General features: G+C 44.0%; 1 protein-coding gene across 8 annotated transcripts in view; it reads left to right on the plus strand.

Moving 5' to 3' along the window:
* The window catches only part of Ptprt (protein tyrosine phosphatase receptor type T), a 1,096,883-nt gene that overhangs the window by 223,648 nt on the left and 849,386 nt on the right, over positions 1-23,849 (plus strand). The gene's annotated exons all lie outside the window — the stretch shown is intronic.

A 23,849-nucleotide genomic window follows, 5' to 3' on the forward strand; every position in this document is an offset into this window, starting at 1 on the left:
TTTCATAACTTACTTCAAAGTCACTTGTGAGAGCGAAGAGTCCAATGTTAGAGATTGCTGTGGGAAACCCTCCCACTGCAGGCTTTTAAGGAAGAGCCTCTCAGGGTTCACCTTGTTTAGTTCCTTCTAAGTTTACGAACCTAAACTACCAAGCCATTCCTGCTGCTGTGCCCTATAGGGCTGTGGTCAGGATTAACCGTGTTAATATAGCAGAGCTTGTGAAACAGTATCTGGTACACAGTAAATGCTCACTGTTAATGATCATCATTAATATGACTAATAGGACAGCATGCACTGTGAATTGCCAAGAGGGGGATAGAGTTTTCAGTGGCTCTTAAATGCACATTGTCCACACTTGCCTTTCTCCACTTCTCTATCCTCACCCTTCTGTCCTCCCCTCTTCCCTGCTTTCCTGCCTTCCTTCTCCTCATTCCGCCATCATCTTCTTTCTCCTCCAGTCTGCCTTACCTTGCTATTTTGTTTTCTAATATTGTAGTCCCAAGGACTTCTTGGACAAAGCTTCTCCAGATGGAAGTGTCCTGTTGTCACTTAGAGCATGGGACCTTGAGACAGTCAGCCAGATTCGGGGAGGTAATAGCTCCTCTATGCATTTGCTAGTTTACCTTGGAGGAGGGAAGATATTCTGCCCCCACCCCTTGTTCTTACACTCAGGTGCCTGCAGATGGCCAAGGACTTAAACACACATCTGACTGTGCATCCTTTACGTACTTGGTGCTGCTGTCATTGTGGACACCATGTGCCACTCACCACTCTGAAATTTGCACGGTGACTGGGCTGTCCAGTAGGTAAATTTGCATGTTGTATAATAGTTTAACCATAGATGACACTGAAGACCATAAGTTGTCATATCAACACACTGCTTCCTTTTCAACTAGGGTCCAGAGAGTCAGCCAGGATTTCTTACCTAGGTTTTCTGCCAGTTTTTCCTTTGTTATCTCCTCATGAAGCAATGCCCTCATCATGATGTACTTCTTAATAATTCTCCCTAGGGAAGAAGTTTCTGGTCAGATACATGCATATGTGGTCAGTTTGCAGGGTCTGCTGGGAAATCAGTACCTTGGAATATAGGTCACACAGCAATCTCTTATGAGTTCAATCCGTTTCATTTGGTCCTGCTGAGACTCATAAACTTTGACATGGTGGCTTCAAGAACATGCAGTCATGAGTGCCTCTGTCTAGGTGATGTTATCATAATCAAGAGAGTTTCAGAGAGGTCCCAGAGCACCTGTAGCATCTCACAGACCCATATGTTTCCCAAGGTTGGTACTTCCATCCAAGGAGGTCACTGCCTGGCAGGGGTGATGTTTTTCCCCTTAGAGAGGGGAATTAAATTCGCTGGTCACAGCTTTCCTGATTTTAGATATGTGACCACAAAAAGATTGCTTATCCATTCCAAGACATTTTACAAGCAAACATTAACAAGAAAACAAGATAAAATAAAGCATCAAAATCTCACGTACTAGCTGCTGCTGTTAGTACCCTTGTGCCCATTTTCAAGGTGGGAAAGAGAGCCTTAGAGAGGTTTAAGTCCCAGATGACACAGCTAGAAGATCTAGTTGTGCACACTCTATGCTGTACCACCTCCTCAGGATGGTCATGTGGAGCTGACTTTCTGTACTCAGTGAGTAGCTTGAGCATGCTGGGTACTTAGTGTTAATAATTAGACCAAAGTCCTGATTTGCACACTGCTTGATATATCCTGACTGTTTTCCCAAGCATATTACATAATCAAACACCTTAGTTATCTTTCTAAGCCCAGGGAAGGTATTATGTCCCCATTTTTCAGACAAGGAGCTGAAAGATACAAGTAGGTTGCCCAAGGAGACGGGGCTAAGTAGCCAAGCAAAATTTAAGACCAGACTAAGTAGTTGTTCCTGGCTCTTGATTTTGACTTCTATACTGTTCTATGTAGAATTTTGCTCAGCAATTTTTGTTCTTGTTCTTTTGCTTTGTGGCAACACAGGGAAGAGATGGTTCTGATAGAAAAGGGTGTGTGTTGAATTCTTTGGTTCATGTAGCCTTGTTCAAGGCAGGATGGGTGGGGTCCAGGCTTGGCTGTGGTTTTCCTAGGCAGGTGGGTGGCATGACAGATGGGCTCAACCATGGTGTGAAGTAGGCTTGGGCAAGCTTGGTCAAATCCTTGGGAAAGTTATGGATGTTTGGGTGTCCCTGCTGTGTCTTTTCTCTTGATCATCTTCCTCCTCTGCAGCCCTAATAGCACCCAATGCTTATACTTCAAGGCTGGAACCAGGGTGTTGGTATCTTCTCCTGAAATGGAGGTTTGGTGTTAAAAATATTTTCTTGGTCAGGTCATGTGTCTGGCTTTTTTATCTGCACCATCTCATGTATTTCCCAGTACAACTATGGGAGGCAAGTGCTGACTTGCTGCTGGGGAAACAGAGGTTCACACAGCCAGGAAATGGTTGAATGAAGATGTAGACTCTGGGCTAAGTGACTCAAGCATACATTGATGCCTGATGGTCCTTTTGAGTCTTCCTTTGTCTCCTTCTTTTCACTACTGCTATCTTAGACCTGGACCATGGATAGATGGTGTACTTACCCGACATCTGCTCTTGCTTTTGAAGTCTGTTCATAGTCCAAAAGTATTGAAATATTAGCTCATTGAGGATTGGAACTTTATCTCTCATAGCTACTGTGTATCCCTATTGTCCAGCAGCATGCCTGACACATGGTATGCATGTAAGAATACCAGGCAAGATAAATGGATAGGCAGTTAATTTTAGAACATTATTATGGCTGGTAAATTGCCTATCATTTACTCATGTACTATTCTTTTTTGTCCTTTTCCATTTATCCATCCACCCACTTATCCATCTATACATTCATTTATCTACTAATCACCCTTCTCTCTCTCTCTCCATCTGCCCATGTATCACCCATACATACACCAATAATTAATTATTATATATGTATCTGTCCATCCATGTATTTATCCACCCACCCATTCATCTAACGAATTGTTTATCATAAAGTAATGCATCTACTCATTGACTGTTCATCCATCTATTCATGAATTCATCTGCCTCCATCAACATATTCATCACTTGTTCACACAAACATAATTCATAATCATCCATCCATCCATCTATCCATCCATCCTTGTGTCCATCCATCCCCCATCCATCTATACATCACTTGTTCACCCATACATAGTTTATTTCTGTCTGTTTATCCATTCATCCATCCTTCATTCTCTCATCTATCCAACTAGTCATTTTTCAGAGCAGGAAAAAGGCAAATGGCATCTGATGCCCCTAGGTCAGATTCAGTGAGTACTATGAAATTGATCTTAGATGAAGTAAATACAGCATTATATCTCATTTTAAGAGTGAATCAAGATAAAAGTAGACACTTCATGAGTTAATGAGTGTTTTAAAATTTGAACCCTCATCTAAAATATTAAAATGCAACCTGTGCTTTTTCTCATGTTTTTTTCTGTAGATGATCAGAAACAGCCTGAGTAATTCAGATACAACTCCTTGCCTGTTAGAAGTTATGTGCACTTTAAGGTGTAAACCAGAGGTTGCAGATATATTAATATTGAAGAGCTTGGTTACTGCCTAAAGCTAAGTTATGGTGTATTGAACAAGTACTGGATTACCGAGTAGATTTTTATAGTATTCAGCTAGGGGATACTGGGTCATTCCTTGTGTCTGTCATTGCAGGGCCACCCTGGGACAGGGGAGATCCCAGCTCTGCCTCTGAGGTTGGGATTTGGTACTACTCATCCCATGAGAGGATGCTGGGGATTCCGTGCTGCTCCTGTAGACTCCTGCCTGTGGTCACAGCTAACGAAGTAGCTGGGCTAGAAGGGAGCCGATTACCAGTGTACAAGCTTCATAAATATGAGATAAGACGGCTGGGGTGGAAATGAAAGTTGAGATGCTCAAAAATAAAGCGTGAAAGAGCCCTGGCCCCGTCTAAGAACAGGATTGATCTCTGTACGCTGGCAGAATGTACAATTTCCCTTCACTTACTACAGAGTCTCTGTTTCTATAGAAACCACCAATTTTATAGACAGATTGGCTCTGTGAGAAGGCACTGTGGGTTCAGTTTGAAGCCAAATGCCACCAGGGCAAGGCGCTCCCAACCCCGAGGAGGGGGCTTTCTTCTGTGCTCACTAACTAGCACTCCTGGGGATGGTTAATGATCACTAGGCTTGGAACCTGTCAGGATTATTACAGTAACACTTGCAGGGCTGCTTTCCTTCCATGGATCCCTGAAATCGCTGCCAGGTCTACACTTCCTGGAGTGCGCTCATGGAGGTCAGAATCAGATTCATTTGTTCATCAGATACATGCTGATATCTTAGCACCAAACACTATGCAGAGGCCCGGAGGCTGGAATACAGTAGTGGAGGAAGACAGGCAGATGCATAGCTTCATTTTAGCTGACAGAGAGGTGTTTCTGTCCATGGCCACTTTGGAGAGAAGGTTCTGATATTTAATGAGCTCATGAATAATTTGGCAAAGATAGGCAATAACCAAGTGGTTCAGGTACCTTCAATTCATAACAAATGACCCCCAAACCTAGTTGCCTAGCTGAACATGGTGGCATATACCTTTAAGTCCAGTATTCAGGATGCTGAGGCAAGAACACCAGGCTAGCCCAGAAAATTATTGAGATCATGTATCAAAACAAAAATCAAAACAAATACATAATGACACATACCAACAGTGCTTTTTAGGTGTTCATAAGTCTGGGGCGTGAATTAGACAGACATGGTGGCAAGATGCCTCAGTACTCTTTGTTTGGAATTTCAGCTGGGGTGGGCCAAAGGCAAAAATGACTGGCAAAACTTAATGAATTCTCATAGCTAAAACCTTGGTTTCCCCCACACCATGTTCGAATGAATGTGTTCAAGAACAACTCTTCTGTTCAATGGCTGCATTAGGTTGGGCGGTCTAGAACAGCTGGAAACAAGATGACATTACATTGTCTCTACATTACTCCTCTGCTCCCTAAGCTTCCTCACACCATGGCTTCCTTAGAGAAACATAATTCCTTCCAGGACAGTGAAAGCTCTGAGGCTTGTAAGCTGGCTTCAGAATTCTAGACCATCATGGCCACTGCATTTTGCGGGAGAAAACTGATCACCAAGGAAGGCCAGATGCAGGGAGAGAAGAGGGACGGATGCTACCTTTCAGCTGTGGAATGGTGTACACGGCCATGAGGGAAGGAACTGATGGTGTATGTCTGTTGAGAGTTTCTCCATCGAGTCATCTAGATCTTTCTTTTCTGTATCAGGGTGTGGTTGGAGCTGAGGGAATGAACACTGTAATAGGATTATCCTTGGGGGACTGATCTACTGTCTGGGGTGAGAGCGACATGGGTGTTGCCTATGGTGGAGAGAGTAGTGCCTCTCATCAGGCCAGATTTGGGTTCAGAGATACAGTCCTGACATCGTGTCCATGTGGTAAATGAAAATGTTCACGAATACGTGGCTATGTGGTATAATAGTTTGTGTTGACTCAGGCCTGGTGACATGGCAGTCAGTGCCCTTTCTGAGGTGGCTGGTTATGTGGAACACACTCAAAACTATCATAAGCAGAATATTGGATCATTTAATAGAAAACTATTGAGTCCTTCAAGCATAATGAAACCCCAGGGCCTGCAGGAAATGCTGATCTTTGGATCTCTCTCTTCTCTTATTCATTTTTCACTTTTGGGAGCTGGCTGAATCACACTCCCAGGTATAGTTTCTCCACATGGAGGCAAGATGAGCAAATGCCCTTTCCTTTGAGATCAGTGAAAAGGGAGGGCCTCTTATCACCAGCCAGGCAAATCCTGGACCAGACTTGCTCCGTCTTATATTGGATCACTTGAAAATCCCTGAACCAGTCATCTAGGCCAAGGGCATGGGGGTGGGGGCTCTGACTGGCCAGTCTTTGGTTACTACTGCTCATCCTTTAACCCAGTCATCCACCCAGTCCCGGTCTTGGGGGATGGGAGGTTATGATTAGCCAACTTTGGGTTACTTTCCATACTCAATACAGGTTGGAGTAAGTTCTCCTGAAGATGCCCCAGGTGTTCTTAGAGACAAATGATGCAGGAAAGGGTGTAGAGTAGAACAGACAGACTGCCCTGTCTAGGGTGTGACTAAGGTTAAGCAGATCAAAGAGGTGAGCTAGGAAAAGAGTGGTTGAATTAGAAAAAGAAAGGGGCCTGGGCAGACTCCAGAGAGCTGCTGATGGGGGTGTTGGAGAAATAGACATGCCAGGCATGTGCTGGGGTAACGGTGAGTATGACAGTGATTGCTTCAGACTAAGAAGACTACTGGAAAATAAGGAGAAACTGGGAGGTTGGATTTGGTCAGTGCACACCATACAAATGCATGGAAATAACACACTGAGCCCCATGAATATGTACAACTCATGTGAGGATAAAAATAAATAAAGGATACTGAAGTGGAGATCTCAGGCAGGAAAACCAGCAGCCAAAGGGAAGATATACTTCAAGAGAGGACTCATCAGGCATGGTGACAACACAAGGTAACAGCTCTCACTTGGAAGGTCGAGGCAGAAGGATCAGAAGTTTGAGGTCATCCTCAGCTAGATAGCAAGTTAGAAGCCAGCCTAGGATACATCAGACTGTCTCAAGAAGAAAAGAAATCCAAGGGAGGAGCCAACATTGGAAATGTCCTTCGGTGGTGAAATGAGATTTGCTTGTTTGCGCCTTCATTCAACAGGTTCTTCCAACACCTGTCTGTGATGTGCCCTGAGATAGGGATATGAGTGACCAACACAGAGACAATTTCCCTGAGTTCATGGGTCTGAGTCCCAGACAAGAATGAAGGTGGTAATTAGAGTCAGTGACAAGTATTTTATTGAGAAGATTTTTTGGGGAGTTTGGGTGTGTGGTCTTGTGCACTGGGTGAAGAGTGGTGGGAAAGGTGAGTGGTTATTGCCCTGGCTAGAGGTTCCATTATCTAAGAGGGAGAAGAAGTCAGGGCTGGAGGCAAAGGGAAGGAGCTGGATTTAGTCTTTTTAGTTTTAAAAATAAGATTAGCGCTCACTCCTTCTGTGCCCTCATATATTGTGACATTCTGTCTGGTCTGGTCTCCAAGAAGAGACCTGACTACTCATCTCTGCTGGAAGGAGGCACAGGCTGGTGCTTTCAGGGAAAGAAGCTACATTAGAACTTTCTTTGCCTGTAGAAAAGGAGGAAGAATCTCCATCTCTCTTTAGTGTCTCCTCTTCCAGGGTCAGGGGAATCTGGGTAGCATAAAAACACTGCCAGATGCAAGAAGCCTGCATTTTAACAAGCTTAGGTCTTCCAGCTAAAGAAAACAAACAACCCAACCTCCCTCTGAGTCTGCATGCTCAGTCTGCATCCTTCTTCCCTGGTGTGCCAGCCACTGTGAATGGCAAGTTGGGTGGAACGCAGGTAGTATGTGTGTGTGGGGGGGCTGGGGTAATGTAGATAATTGGCCCCTGGGTAATTGAGAGTTGATTGTAATTAACCTAATTTCAGAAGTGAGGCTCAAGATCCCATACCTGGAGCTCTCAAGCAATTCCAGTGAGAAATTTCTCGCTTGCTACTCTCCCTCACCTGACTCTTATCAGAGGTTTGACGATGGGGTCCATTGATTTTTGCTCCCCAGGTGACATTTGGTGGAGTCTGGAGATATTTTTGACTGTCATGATAGGGGAGAGGGACTGGTGGCATCTGGTGGTTGGAGATGGGGGATGCTATTGAGGAGTCTACAAAGCACAGGGCCAAGTCCAGGACATGCTGTACCAACATGTCAGGGCTGGGAGATGACTCCTTCTCATAAGCATAAGGAGCCCTAGAACGCATTTGAAAATGGCAAGTGTTGGTGCTGGAAAGAAGACTTATTCTTTAAGAGTGCTCATTCAGAGGACCTGAGTTCGGTTCCCATCTACCCATGTTGGGTGGCTCACAAACAATTGCTTACTCCAGACTCCAGGAATCCAAGGACATCCTGTTCTGGACTGTTTAAAATGCACTCACTTACAGGCACAGATACACAAACATACATATACACATAAAAAAACAACCTTAAAAATGGAGGCCAGGTGTGATTGTGTGTCCTTATAATCCCAGTGCTGGGGAGGTAGAGATAGGAGGGTCCCTGGGTCTTGCTGGCCACCTAGTTTAGCTAAATCAGTGACTTCCAGGTTCAGTAAGAGCCACTGTCCCAAAATGTAAGTTAGAAACTGATAGAGGAAAACATCTGATGTCTATCTCTGGTGTCCAAGTGCACATACACATGTGTCCATGGGCACATGGACATGCACACACACACACAGACACATACAGATTAATACAAATTTAAAAGTTGGGAGACCCACATAAGCAGTGTGAAGAAAGCTGAGACACCCTGTGAACAAATCCTGCTCCTTGAGGAATGGAGGGTCTTTATGATGTTGAGCAAAGACAGATGGGGAGATCTGAGGCTACATCTGTATAGGAAATGGGCAGGATGCTCTCTCTGGAAGGTGGTAGGCATTTGGTACAGAGCCAGGTTTTTGACACAGAATCCTTGGTTGTATTGATAGTCATATCTCAGGGCTCTTGACTGATAACATTCTGGTCTTCTTTCAAGCTTGTACCACCCTTGGCTGATGCCTTGGAGAGGTCAGACCACAATCTCTTCTACCTCAATCTGAAATATGGCACCGTTTAAACTCTTGGAGATGCTTGGCTTTGGGGGTTCCTAAACTTGTTTTCTTCAGCAAAAATACATGGGCACTTAAATATTACTATTTTTTCCTTTCTCTCTGTGAGTGCTGGCCTCTCAGAGCCTCCTAATGGATCTGATGTAAATGAGCACCCTGTCACTGTCTATGGGCTTCCCCAAGTGACTCATTGCTAGAAAGTATCCAAGGGACTGCCACCTTCTGCAGATAAAGGAAGTTTTTCACCAAAAAGAATTTAAAGTCCTCTATCTTTCAGTGGGTCTGGGTAGATTGAAAGAGACTGATTGTTCTGTCATCAACTCACTCTGGCTTGGCATCTGTAAATGGCAAGTGGCCTAAACCTGAAAGGATAAGATATCCCTGCTGCAAGATAGATGAAGTCCTTACAGACGTGTCCAACCTGTGGTCTGCTTACAGCATGCATCACAGAATAGCTGTGAATGTGGCCACACACATCTGTAGATGATGATGCTGTGTTGCAAAGTCAAATGTCTATTCCTCTGTTAGAGCATTGTGCTTAGCAGAGAAAAGCAGACCCAGGAGCTCATAAGTGTCTCTTGGTCACCAGACCCAGCTTGAAGCACTGACATGCAGAGAAGCCACTCTCTGGGAAACAAGAAGGTGATTGCCTGGTGGGACATTCCTGCTCTGCTGGGCACTGGAATCAGGGACCATGGCTGGGGCTTCATCTCTGCCCTGTTTCATTGCAAGTGGGAAATGGAGCTTCACATTTACTTCAAGGCAGATTAATCCCAGAAGAAACAGAGACCCTCAGCAAATGCTCCTTCTTCCTGGAAGGGCACATCCTGTGAGATGCCCATTAGCCCTGGGAGAAGAAAGGCTTCCCAAGAGCTGCCCTTGAAAGCATGGGGGTGGCTAGGGCACTGACTCAGTGGAGCTAGACACAGACAGGGGGAAAGAAAATGAGCCTGTTTCTATTACCACATCTCTAGGTGTCCCATGCCAGGAGTGTGTGGACACTGTTAAATCCTGGATCTGAGATTAGTTCTCCAGTTCTCTACTTGCCTTGATTGTTGGTAACAAGCAGCTGCCATTCATTAGCTGTATGACCTTGAAAGCTATTTGACCTCTGTGTTGGCATTTCCTCAGCTGCAACAAGCTGATGATAATGCCTATCCTATAAGAAGATCGAGGCTTAGAACAAATTAAATATAAGTATTAATGTTTTATGGAGGTTATAAGACATATAGAAGATATATTCTGTTTACTATTGTATAAATAAATGTACACATATATATACCTTGCATAGATATAAAATATATTGATATTTAATATATAACTATTTATAGTTATATATAATATAAAAATTTCATAGATCATATGTCATACCATACACACACACACACACACACACACACACATATATATATATGTATATATGTATATACAACTCCTGTTACAATATCCAGTAACAAAAGCCACTAGTGAATATTCATTTCATTGGTGAAATTGTGGAATGGCTTCGTTTGTTCATTCATTTATTCATTCATGCATTCATTCAGTGAATTAGTCAGTCAGTGAGTGAGTCAGTAAGTTTCTGTTAAGTGCCCGGCACGGGCAGCAGCATCCTCTTTTGTCATGAAGCTTATGTGCTGGTGCGCATCAAAGACACATGCAATTATGATTAAAAATGAACAAGTGCTTAAGATAAAAAGTCACCAAGTGTGTGGGCTGTCTATATGGAGATTGTGACAGGCTTCTGCAAGGAGGAAAGTAAATTGAGGCCTGATAGAAGAGAAGGTGCTGGCCATGCTGGTAAAGCCTCAGGGAGCTTTACTAGAGGAGGGCATAGCCTAACGAAGGCCAAGGGGTGCTAGCGGACATGGCCTCTCTAGGAACTGAGTGAATATCAGTGAGAAGTAGAGGGAGTGTGCTCTTCATTGGCTGCCTAGTCAGTCATTCCAAGGTGTTTTATATTTCATTCTGTTCCCAAGGAAGACAATGTAAGGCAGTGGTGTGATGGGATTTTTATTACCTGAAAGGCATTATTGCTGTGAGAGAGAATGGCTTGGAGACCTTCACTAGTGGACAAAAAAAAAAAATCATTTTCCATGGCTGTATTTGTTGCTATGGTCACATCAATACTTGCTTTGCTTGTCTGCTTTGGTGGACAGAAGTCCTAACAGAAGCTCCTTGGGCCTTTCCAGCTCCAGGATCTTACACTGTGAGATCTTTCTTATTCTCCCTCACTTGTTTCTTTACAACTTAGTGTGGAGATGATGGGCCTGTGAGCATGGATGATGTTCCCGGTGGGGGGGGGCGTGGGGAGCGTAGAGAATCTGCCTCTTCCTTGCATGTCACCTGTGAGTTGCCCCTACTATGGGAGGGTCAGTTTATAGCCCTGCTTTTGGAGCATCAATGGCTTAGGCACTTTCCAGGTGGTCATTGAGTTGAGCTGGTATTACCTGAGTGATGTGTAAGGTAGCAGATGACCTCAGGGAATGCAGAAGATGCAGGAGAAGGAAGCTGGAGAACCAACCTTTCTCTGTCTCTCTGTCTCTGTCTCTGTCTCTGTCTCTGTCTGTCTGTCTGTCTGTCTGTCTGTCTGTCTCTCTCTCTCTCTCTCTCTCTCTCTCTCTCTGTTTGTGTGTGTGTGTGTGTGTGTGTGTGTGCTCTTTTCTACTCTGCAGACAATACATGCTTCCAGAGCCCTGAAGCCACTTTGATGGTCAAGATGCTTTAGGAGAGGTAGACAGCTGCCCAAGGTCAGGTACCTGGGGGAGGCTTAGGGACAGCAGAGGCTCCCAAGAGGAGCACTTTCCTGAGACAGTGTGTCTCATGTGCAGAGCTCCAAGTGTTGGACCTAAGTCCTCCAGAAGGTTCAGCCCATCATCCCACACCCGTCTCAAGGCTGGCTGGCTTTGGATCAGTTGAGACTGTTTCAGTAGCTGATGAACTCTGATCTTCTCTTTCAGGGATGATACTCACTGGGTGTCTGAATTGTCTTGGGACACCTCCACAACCGTGGTATTTTCCGAACTTCAGTCTTTTTGGCAGCTAGACAATTCAGCCTGAATGTTCTTGAAATGGGAATCTTGGAGGAGAGTGAAGCTCTGTTGAAGGGCCCTTCTTCCTTGTCATTATCTAAACAAACAGATGATTGAAATGAATGCCAAGGAAAAAACTGTAAATAGCAACTAGTCAGGGGCCCTTTTCATGAAGAGTGGAAGTGCTACTCAAATGTGTGTGTGTCAAGCAAGGCTCTGCTGCTGTGTTGAACGTGGAGTTAATGCTGGCCTTTCATTTATTCAACAAGTATTTATGGAGCCCTGACAAAAATAGTTACTAAGCGAGGCATGGTGCCCCACACCTTTAATCCCAGCACCCAGGAGGCAGAGGCGGGCAGATCTATAGAGTGAGACATTGTCTCAAAATAAAAATGTTAATAGCAACAGTGATCATAAAATAGGGGATTCCCAAATAATCAAGATGTTTCAGTTACTGGAATTATCTGCCAACTTGAAGAGGTTGGTATCATCATTGTTCCTACTTTGGATATGAAATAATGGGTTTGGAAGAGTTGGCCACATCCTGAGGTCATTTAGGCACAAATATTGGGGGTAGAATTCAAATTACAGCACCTCAACTGAGAACCAATGATCCTGTCCCCATGGGTGCTCACTATGACAGTTAATCCTGTCAGTGGGATTTAGGATCATCTAGAAGACAAACTCAGGGGTCTGTGTGTGAGGGTATTTCTAGAGAGGCTTAACCTAGAATAGACAACTCACCATGAAAGTGAGCTGTGGACCACAATCTGTCTCTCTCTGTTTCTTGACTGTAGACACTAGTGAGCAGCTGCCTCATACTCCTCATGGCCCACCTTTCTCTCCATGATGGACTGGACCTTCTCCCTGTCAGTCAGAACAAACCCTTCCATGTTAATGTTGCTTTTATCAGACATTTTGTCAAAGCAGGGAGGAGAAAAGTAACTCACACTCCCTCAGTGCAGAGTCCTATGTTCAGTGGCAAGGATATGAGAGGGAGAATAGAGACTTTGGTCTTCATCTTGATTTCATATCCCAAGTCATACAGCTGCAGAACTTTAAAGTCCATTAAGAGAATATAGAGATTTCCAGCCTGTAATTTTGGATGTGAAAGGATTCCCTAGAGGAAAATTAAGCTGAGTCATCTCCTCCCAGCTAAAAACATCACATTTGAAGACGATTGTTGGTAGGTACACATACTTCTCTTGATGCTGTGGTTGTGTTGGACAGATAGATGACTTGTCTTCTTGATCCTTGAATGCCTCATCCTCTACTTTTCCATTTCATTTCTTTCCATCCAGTTTGGTCCTGCCTCACCCATTGCCATTTGCAAAATATCTTTGGGACAAGACATCTTTGGAGTCAGGACTTGGATAGCTGTTTTCTCAGGATATTGCTTCCTCAAGGTGGCATATTTTATTCCATTCCCGACCTTCATGGCATAGTGACTCTGCAGCCCAAATATTCCTTCTTCTGAACTTTGTTTTTCTCTCTGTCTCCTGCAGCAGGCTTGTGTTTTTCTGGGTTTGATAAGGAGTGACTTCTTGGTTGTAAAGTTCTTAGGAATTACCTTTGATGTGACCTTTTCCAGAACATGAATGGGGCCCCTGAAGTTGATGCTAGTTAAACATGTGATACCCAAAATCTAGTACTAATACCAAAAATAATGTAGATTTTACAACCGTTACACACAGTGAATCAACTTTAGCATAGTTTTCTATTTTCTGTTTCTCTACCAGTCCTTCTGTAACTTAAGGACTCCATGGCTGACCAGGTCCTATAAGAGAAACCTACAAAGTTCAAGTATTATCATTCTCCTCTGCTGTACCACAGAGGCATCATTTATGGGTGTTTTAGGAAAAATGATCCATGGCTCAGGAGGACTAGAGAGTGCAAACCTGAAGCATAGACATGATCTAGGAAGTCATAGAGGATGACTGGGTTAGGGGCATGGGAATAGAAGGGAAGGATAGATATGAATGGTTTGATGAGTTAGAAAATTGGCTAATACTCACTGGGTGCATGTACTAAAAGAAGATATATAGAGAAGAAGTTAGTAGCTGAGTTTCTGCATGAGAGTATACCTTTTATGCAAATGAGCCAAAGGGAGTGGAGGGAGATTGAAACTGACATTTGTACCTGGTGTGGGGTAGGCCCTAGACAGCCTTCCAAGTGCTGATATCGGTCAGTCTTAACAATGACTTTGATGTCTTTGGTTTGCCTCTTCTCTTACTGATGAAGGAGCTGAAGGTCTGAGAGATTATGGTGCTCTCAATGGAGTGGGCTATTAAGCTCTTTACTGCACTTTATTTTGGTAAGATTGTAGCTCACTTAGAACACTGGTGGAATGTGGCAAAGCCAAAGTGGAACCTCCCACCGAAATGTTGTCACTGTTTGGGGGTGAAGTGAAGCAGGCTTCATGAGATGTACGTTTTCATTTTCTGACCATGTTCGTAGCTGTCTAAACTCTTGTCTAGGGGGATGCATGCTATATTCTAGTTTTCTTGTGAGTTTGAGTGGGTTCAATTCTTTCACACAGAGCAGAGGCCACACGTGTCTCTACATCTTTCATATGCATAATGTACTGTGGATGCTCTACTATATGAACAGTTTCCTGTCTCTCCTCCAGTTTCTTCTTTGCTTTCCAAGTCCATCCCATTTTTATGGACCTATTTCACTCTTTCATATTGCTTTTTTGGTCATCCCAGCCCATCACTTTTTATCTCTCTTCTTCGCCTTGGTTATAACAATGTGAATACATTCATTTACCCAGTGAGCTTGGGATCTCTTTGAGAACATTAAACGCTGATCTCTGACCATTTGATGGCCTCTACTGTGTCTGGAATGATGCTTCAGGCCCAGGGCTGGTATGATGAAGGACATAAAATGTGAGTTTTAGAGGGAAAGGGAATGGGATGCCAATCTTGATTTCACTATTGTGTGGATAGGTGATCTTGGGCAACTTCAGTGACTTATGACATCAATATTTCCAGTGATGAGACAAGAGCAAAGTAAGGATTATCCTTGGGAAGATTATATTTTAAAGACTAAATCAGACAAACACTTGTTGAAGGCCTGGCACCATGGCTGGTGACCGGTAATGCTGGTGTATTTCCCTTCATGTTCTTGAGCGAGTGGCAGGGTTATGGCATTGAGAGGAGACAATTTGCTTTGTTTAGCTTCCTCCTCTGAACCAACAAGTGCTCTATGAGAAGACAGGCAGCTACTCAGAGCAGACTGGCAATGAAGCTCCAATGGTCGAAGGTGGGAGGAGTGATCTGACCCTCCTCCACTGCCTCTCAACATTTTATCAACATCCTTTTCCCTCAGATCCCTATTTCTACATAAAATCAGATTATTTATTAATGATGTCATTTATTCAAGTGTTTGTTTATTGCCTCCCTCTCTTTCTAAAATTGAAGCCTTTTGAAGGCCAAAACCTTGTTTGATTTTCTGCCATGGCCCAGCTCCTGGCTCGAGAATTTGCTGTATGGTAGGGATCAAGTAAATGTTGGATGAGTGAATGAAAAATGAGTCGGTGGATTTCAATTTGGCTAAACAAATATTGCCTTAGTACTGACTATGGGCCAGGTTCTGAGCAAGACACTGGATATAGGCATTCATAAGACAAACACTGATCTCATGAAGAAGGGGAGAAGAAGAGAATGAGAGGAGAGACAAACAGGAATGGACTGAGGCTTGGCAGAGGCTTCAGTGGGTAAAGTGCTTGCCCAAGAAGTGTGAGGATCAGAGTTTAGATCCTAGAACTCATGAAGATGTGGCATGAGCTTGGTGTCCCACCTAATTCCAGTGTCCAGAGGGCAGAGGTAGGCATTCCCTTTGACAAGCTGGCTAGCTAGACTAGCAGAAGTGGCCAGCTCTTGGCTCAAGTGAGAGATGCTCCTTCAATATATAATGTGGGAAGTTACCAAGGAAGACATTCAGTGCCAACGTCTGGCCTCCACATGCACAGGTATATGCATTCCCACACATATAGATGAACCCTCTCACATGTAAACATGCCTATACATATGTACATATACAATATATGCATGCACATGCCAAAAGGGGAACCTTTATTTTTTCTAGTTTCTGAGCCAGAGTTGGTAGCCACATGGGTGCAGTGGAAGGGGTGGATGAACAGCCTGTGGAATGAAAGCTTAATGAGTCAGAATCATATTCTGTTTTGGAATTGGCTTCTCCCCTACCTCACTACAGATTATCCTGGAAGGCCACTTTGCCTGGCAGGAGAAATTGACATCCCATTGAAATTGATGAAATATTTAAGCGTTTCTCCATCAGTGTGCTGAACATTGGCATTTGGGAAAAACTCATTTAATAAGAGGCCTGACCCATGCAAATGTGTCCCCGTGTCTCCTTTTTCTATGGATTATACAGGACCCAGGGACTGCAGTGAAGGGAGCAAGCCAGTTGACGAAAGCATCTCTGGAGATCAAGTACTAAATGGTTTTTTTATCGCTCACCTCTCAAGAAAGCTCCTGTTTCAGCTGCTGGCAGTAAGGGCAGGTTAGACCTGTGAAGTTCTTATAAATGCTGCTTGCAAGCTTAAGAACTTTATTTTTTAATTGGTCCCTTTTCTTTCCATTCCTCTCCTTTTTCCCCCTCCTAAACTACTAATGCAATAGGAAGAACAAAAATTTATAATTCCGTAAGACACAGCAACTATTGAGAGAGAGAGAACAAAGGGGCTTTTGAAACACTATAGGCGTTCAGAAAACCCCAAAACATGCATAACCCCCTTGCCTCCTTTCACTGCACAATGGAGCCCTCTCTGATGAGCTGTGGGGGAGGGAAGCCAGGCTGAAACCCCCAGCACAACTCCCGTGGAATGAGAAGTAGGCTGCAAGAGGAAATGTGGGGAGTCACTGAGCTGCTTCTCTTGGAAGGGATTCTCTTGGCCTTGGCCCCTTCCTGTCACAGTCTCTGCTTCCTGTCAGCCATGGTATGGGCTGCTCTGTCCTCCCAATTACTCTCTGCCATGATGTCCCATCGTCCCTTAGGCTCAGAAGTGTGGAGCCAAGTGACCAGGAACTGACAGCCCTGACATGGTCAGCCAAAATAAACCAAGGATTTGCCACAGCCACAAAGAAAAAAACAAACAACGACTAAAGGCTTCAAACAAGCAAAAAAAAGAAAAAAGGAAAAAAAAAGAAGAAAAGAAAAATCAAAACACACACAACAAACAAACAAACAAAAAACCCACTGGCTAGTCTAGTGAGTAGGGGAAATGTGTGATTTAATGGAAATCTCTGGTTGTCTAGCTGTAGACTGGGGGACATCGCTCTTGGTTTTCTGATTTTTGAGCTTATGTAATCTATTTAATACCCCCTCTGAGTCATAGAGAACTGTTCTGTATGATCTGTCTCATATACTAGAGGTTCAGCCAAACTATCCATTCTTCCTACCTGAAAATGTTCACTTCCATTTTCACATCTAGTTCACTGTTTCTGATCTATAGCTCTGTCTGCTCATCATGTTATCTTTTGGACTACTGCAACATCTTCCTCATCCTTAGTGATAAGTGATATAATAAAAAACTTAGCATATTTTAGGTCATTATGAGTCATGATCTGACTCTGATTTGGAAATTATATTTTGACACTAATTACTTCAAGGTGTTTTTGAAGTGGAAACTTCTGTAAAGTTCACTGTCTTCATGTGCAGGTTGAGTAATAAATAGGGTGAAATAATAAAAAAAATCAGCAAGGGCTTTGCAGTTCACTGTTCAGTTTGGTGTTGGTAGAGAGATAATATTTAGCAATTAATCTTTAGGCATTGCAGATGGTGAGCAAAGTAATGTTTGTGTAAACACTTTTACCAAGGGTGCATCATAAAACATGATTCAGATTTTCTCTATTTTGTTAGTACTCCTAGCATGGAATGGGGATTTAGAAGCAATTCTCAACTCTCTGAGGCTTAGAAGAGAGATGGAGCCAGTGGATGGTAACTATAGGATGGGTTTGGGTTGGTAGTCATAGAGGAGGACTTTCAGCTGTGGAATGGCAGCTTCGTGGGGTAGTAAGGTCCCCAACATTAAACATATTCAGGCAGAGGAGAATGGCAGCTTCGTGGGATAGTAAGGTCCCCATCATTAAACATACTGAGGCAGAGGAGAGTAGCAGCTTTGTGGGACAGTAAGGTCCCCATCATTAAACATATTCAGGCAGAGGTTGTGTTGCTCATGGTAACTGTAGTACTAGAGTTACAGATTTAACTCTCGTTTATGAGAATCTTAACACAGAGAAACAGGCACGCAGGGAAAGTGCTGCAACTTTCCAATTGCTGGAGATCCTGGGAGCCCCAGCCCAGATGTACACATACAGGTATCGGAACATGGTCTAACACAAGGCAGATGTGTACTGTGAGCTGATTTGAAGTACTTTGCCTTCTAATATCTTTCTTACTTGCACAATAGGAAACTGACTTGTATAGTTGTATGCTCCATGGGATAGGAAAGCAGGTGACCCTGCATGCACGGTCAGGCTGTTGCTTAAGCATATGACTTGGGAAGAGTCACACATGTGCAGCTACAGTGAAAGAGCAGAAGTATGCCATGCAGGTTGTGTCTGGAAGATCACCCTGATGCAGAGCCCAGACCCAAGATCCCATGCCCTGGTCTCTTAGTTTTCCAAGCTCTGTGTCACCACACTCCAATCTCACTCTTCTCTCTCAACCTCTATAGGCTCAGTGTTACCTACTATGTCTCAAACTTGAGACCTTCCTGATTTCTTTCCAGTGGTCACATTCTACATCCAGCCCCTGAGCAAATCCCTGGCAATGCCTGCAAAATATATGAAGAGTTGATCTGCATCTCCTCTCCACTGTCCCTGTGGGTGACACCTCAGCTAGAAGAGAGACTCAGCCTCCAGGCCGAGACCACTCTTTCTACCCTTGTACCCCATGATAATATTTCCACCCAATACTCAGAGGAGGCGTAGAAAGCCATAAGGTGGTTACCCCACTTCTCCATCCCAGGCCCTCCAGCAGCGCTTTGTCTCATTGAGCTCAAAAGTCAGTCCTGCTATAAATCTCTGTGTTAACTACTACCAACTTCACAAAGAAGCTTCCCTAACCACAGCTGGGACTGCCACAGTCTATGGTGACTCAGAGTGCTCGGCCATCGATGGGTCATCTATAGCAACCTCTCCCAACCCAGGGCTTAGGGGTCATTACTGAAGAAAAGCCAGAATATAAGAGCCAGACAACGGGAAAGAGTCCTGTGAACTGCTGGTCTGCAGACATTCCATGGCTGTTACATACATGAACCAAGAGCAGCTGTGGTTACCTGAACATAATCAAAGCAGTTAAAAATTCCAGCCTGGATGGGAAAGGGCCTTCTGAGATCCACCTGATGGCTGCTGAGGGAGGGTGAGTGGTTTCCCTTTGGGGCTCTGGCTGCTGGCTAGTTGCCCATGCTCCAGTGTATAGCCCCATGTGCTATGCGTCACTATCTGCACTCAGTGAGTTAATCAATAAAAGCAGCATGGATGTGGGATTGGAAGGGAGCTGTGTTGAGGGATGTCTAGGGGAAGCTGGAGGAAGGTGGTGGGGTGGATATTATCAAAATGTGTTGTATACACCTATTAAAATTTCAAAGGATAAACACAAAGTATTTTTTAAAAAGTCAAAGTCCTCATAATCCTAGGAGTCCTTACATGATCTGCTTTGCTTTATACCCACTGTTTTCTATCTTTCATTCACTCTACTCCAGCCCCACTGACTTCATATTCCTGCCTCAGGATCTTTGCATCTGATCCCGTCTGGAATGCCTTCTCATCAGATAACCACATGGCTATTCCCTGAATGCTTTCCATGGTTTTGCTTAATTGTCACTCTACTGAGACCTTAGATAAATGCTACTTTTTGCAACCTATGATCCTGCCACACCTCGCTATGTTCATAAACTTTCTGTCACTGTAATAAAAGGTAGAGGTTTTGTCATGGCTCAAAATTTCATAGGTTTCAATCTGTGAATGACTAGCCTCATTGCTCTGGGGTCATGGCAAGGCAGAGAGAACACCCTAGCAGGGGACAGGAGGCAGGGAAGGCTGCTTATGGTTACAGTGGCCAGAAAGCAGAGAGAGCAAGGAAGAGGGGCTTAGGTCCGATCTTCCTTTCAAGGACACTTCCCCAAGGTCCTCACTTCCCCTTAGCCCATCCTGCTAAAGGTTCTACCACCAACCAATGGTAGCACAGACTGGGGATCAAGCCTATAGTACATGACCTTTGGGAGAAATTTAAGATCCAAACCATAGCACTCTGTGTTTTTCTCCTGGCTTTGATTTCCCCATAGCCACCAGCAGTGTTTGGTACAGTGAGTATCTCATTTTCTGTCTTTCTTTGTTCAGAATATGAGCTCAGCGAGAGGGGGAATTTCTACATGTTCTGATCATGGTTTCACTCACCTAGCGTTTAGAACAGTGCATGGTTTGCAGTCGCACCTGTGAAATACTTGTTGAAATGAATGAACGACTCTCTCAAATAATATGTTCCAAGCCTTCGGCAAGAGGTTCCGGTGACTTCCTTCCTTCTTTTCCTGGTTTTTCCTTCTGTCCCTCTAGAGATTCAGGGGATCATACCTAGGGTCTCATGAGCAAGGGGGGTGCTATACTGGTGTGTTACACCCATCTCCCTTTCAGAGGTCCTACTGGGCATTCATTTCATGATTCTGTGTTTTGTTTTTTCTTATTTTGGGGGAGAGGGGATGAGATAAGGATTTACTGTGCAGCCTGGACCAGTCTGGAACTCAAGATTCCACTTCCTCAGTGTCCTGAGTGCTAGAATGACAGGTGTGCATCACTGTGCTCAGTTTCTACAGGGAATTTTCTGAGGAAGGAGGCTGTGAAATGGCTCCTGATAATCTCCATCTGCAGGTATTTGTGCCCTCATACCTCCTTCCCCTCCAGTCTGGACTGGACCTGGAGATGCATTTGTAAAAATGTGATGTGGCCAGGAAAAGTGATAAGATATCACTTCTACAAAGATGCCTCAAAAGACTGGGTCTTCTGTCTTGTTAGCTCCCTCTTGCAGGCCCTTTTCTCTGCCTTCTTTGTTGCTCACTGTGATGAAGAAAGTTAGCATGCGGTGAGGTACTCTGCAGGGCTCTGTGAGTGACATGGAGCCTCTGAACAATTGCTCATTAAGACCCAAGGTGGGATTCTACCGGTCCATATGGACCGACAACAGCCCACTAGCCATGTGAGTGAACAATGCTTTCCCAGTGAGCCTTTGCAGAAGGCTGCAGCCCTGGCGCACATCTCATCTGCGGCTTTATGAGACACTGAAACAGAGGACCTGACTAGCTCTGCCTACAATCCTGACAGTAGAAACTCTGAAATAATAAATGTTTATTGTTTTCACTGCTAATACATTCTGGGGACAGTTTGTTACACAGCAGTTAAGTAGCAAATACACTTCTGGTTTCTTCTTTACCCAATGGAAACTGTTTCCTTTTACTAGAAGAATTAAATTCTTCTCTAAATTCTGTTTTCTCTACTCTGCAATACATTTGTTCAGTCAGTATCCCCCTCCCCAGCCTCCTGCCCCCTTCCTTCCCTCCCTCTTTTTCTCCCATCTGTGGGATTCCAGGCACAGGTGTTTGACACAACTTCAGGCTCAGCAAAGTGCCTGAGACCCCGTTAGCAGTGCCATGATAAGGCATGTAAATTCTCAGCACCTTCTGACACTGCTCAAGGCCAAGCCATCCATGAGACCTGTTTGATTATTCCAAGGCATGTCGCTGCCCAGAAGGCCAGCTGGTATTTATAGGAAGCTGAGAGTCAGGCATTGGGGGAAAATGTGTTCCAGACTGATGCACTTACTTTCAGATAGAATCATATTCTCTGAAAAATGGCACAGGATGTTGAGCTGATAGGAAATTCACCACGATTGTATGGCTCACTGGGCTTGCATTGTGGCTGAGAAAAATCATCTTGTTGGGTTGGGGAGATGACAGTCACATCTCCTCAGCCGGCTAGTGATAGATGTTTGAGGACAGACTGGAGACGGGGCTGCGTTCTTCTTCAAACTTGAAATCACCGAGTTGCATTTTAAAGTAAATCAACAGAAAAGAAGGACACGCTGACAGAAGCATCACCTAGGCTCAGCCCATCGGCCGCTTGAGCAGGTAGACGAAACAGAAAGCTTTGAGATAAGTGTTCAGAAATTCAGAGAAGCACCTTGTCTGTCATTTGTAATGGCTAAAAACTTTGAGGAAAATATATTCTCATGTGGAAGGGTTTGGAAGAGATAAGTTTGATCAATCAATCATCTAAACAGTCGACTGGCAAGTAATCACCATTCTTACCTTGTGCCTGGCATCGTGCTTGGGGCTAAGGAAATACAGTCAAAGAAGATCTTAGGGTTCTTGTTAAGTTGTTCATGGAAAAACAAGTTTAAGGCAAACATATATTTGTTATATATATATATATATATATATATATATATATATATATATATATATATATATATATATATAAACCATGCTGGTAGGTGGCAAGCTAAAGATCTAGGGGAGAAGAGGGCATTGTGAGATGAGCCCCAGCCAGGGTTGGAGGGAAGAGGTCATTGTATAAGGTTGTCCTGAGTGCAGCAGAAATCATCTTCATCAGAGCGCATGTGATTACTTACTGAAAATCTGGCCTGCTTACTGTTGACAGGCCCTATCATTGAAGTGGTATGAGGGGGTCACTGGAACATCACCTGATCTCAGCCACTCCCCATCCTGTACCCCACAGCTGGTCATGTGTCATTCTGCCCTAGTATTGTGTGGAAGGTTAGCTGAAGGAGGGACTCCATCTAAGTAATTGAGGGGAAGTCTTCATCAATGTTTGGAGACTTTCCAGCATGGCTTTTGGGTTCTTTTGTGTTCCTGCGGTAAACTCCTCACCCAGCTCTTGTAAGTAAGCCTAATCCACTCATTAGTTCCCCAAACTGGACTCTGGTAGGATTCTGGTTTGTTATTTGTGCTTTGTGGGAGGAGACAGTGATGAGAGAGAGGCTCCCTCCATTTCTTCTCATCACTCATCCCCACTTGTAGTTCATCTCATCAGCTCAACAAGAACTAACTTTCTTTCTTTCTTTCTTTCTTTCTTTCTTTCTTTCTTTCTTTCTTTCTTTCTTTCTTTCTTTCTTTCTTTCTTTCTTTCTCTCTCTCTCTCTCTCTCTCTCTCTCTCTCTCTCTCTCTCTCTTTCTTTCTTTCTTTCTTTCCTCTCTCTCTCTCTCCCCCTCCCTCTCTCTCTCTCTCTCTCTTTTTTTTTGATTATTTGAAACAGGTGTTCTCTGTTTAATAGCCTTGGCTGTCCCAGAACTTACTTTCTAAGCCAGGCTATTTTTAAACTCACAGAGATCTGCCTGCTTCTGTGTCCCAAGTGCTGGGATTAAAGGCATCCACCACCATACCTGGCTAAGAAGTCTCTCTCTCTCTTTCTCTCTTTCTCTTTCTCTCTCTCTCTCTCTCTCTCTCTCTCTCTCTCTCTCTCTCTCTCAATTTTTTTGTTTTTTGTTTTTTGTTGTTATTTTGAGACAGGAATTTTCTGTGTAACAGCTCTGGCTGTCCTGGAACTCGCTCTGTAGAAAGGCTGATCTCCAACTCACAGAGATCCTCCTGCCTCTACCTCCCAAGAGCTGGGATTAAAGACATGCACTACCATACCCAGCTAAGAAGTATTTTTTTTTCTCTTTCTTCTTCCTTTCTTTTCTCCTCCTCCTTCTTCCTCTTCCTCCTTCTTCCTCTTTCTCTCTCTCTTTCATGGGCGCTGAGACTGGAACCTGGGTTCCCTAGAAGAGCAGTCAGTGCTCTTAACCGCGGAACCATCTCTTCAGCTCAACTAGAACTTCTCAAAACAGCCCATGCCAGCATTTGAGCTCCTTTTTCTGGACTCACTCTCCTGTCTGTTTTTGCCTGAGACACATGCTGGCCACTTTTTGAAGACTGGGACCCTTTTCTATAACCTCCATAGCAGCCAGACTCTGACAGGGCACGTGTCTTATGAGAGGTATTGGCTGTCTTATTGTAACAGCTACCCTTCTAAGAGTGTTTTTCCCCCTCTGAAAGGGTAAACTGTGTAAAGACTTGTATCCACCCCAGGCTTGCATGTGACATCCGTGAATGAA

Source organism: Peromyscus maniculatus, chromosome 4 (assembly GCF_049852395.1).
Source record: "Peromyscus maniculatus bairdii isolate BWxNUB_F1_BW_parent chromosome 4, HU_Pman_BW_mat_3.1, whole genome shotgun sequence".
Taxonomy (NCBI): Eukaryota; Metazoa; Chordata; class Mammalia; order Rodentia; family Cricetidae; genus Peromyscus; species Peromyscus maniculatus.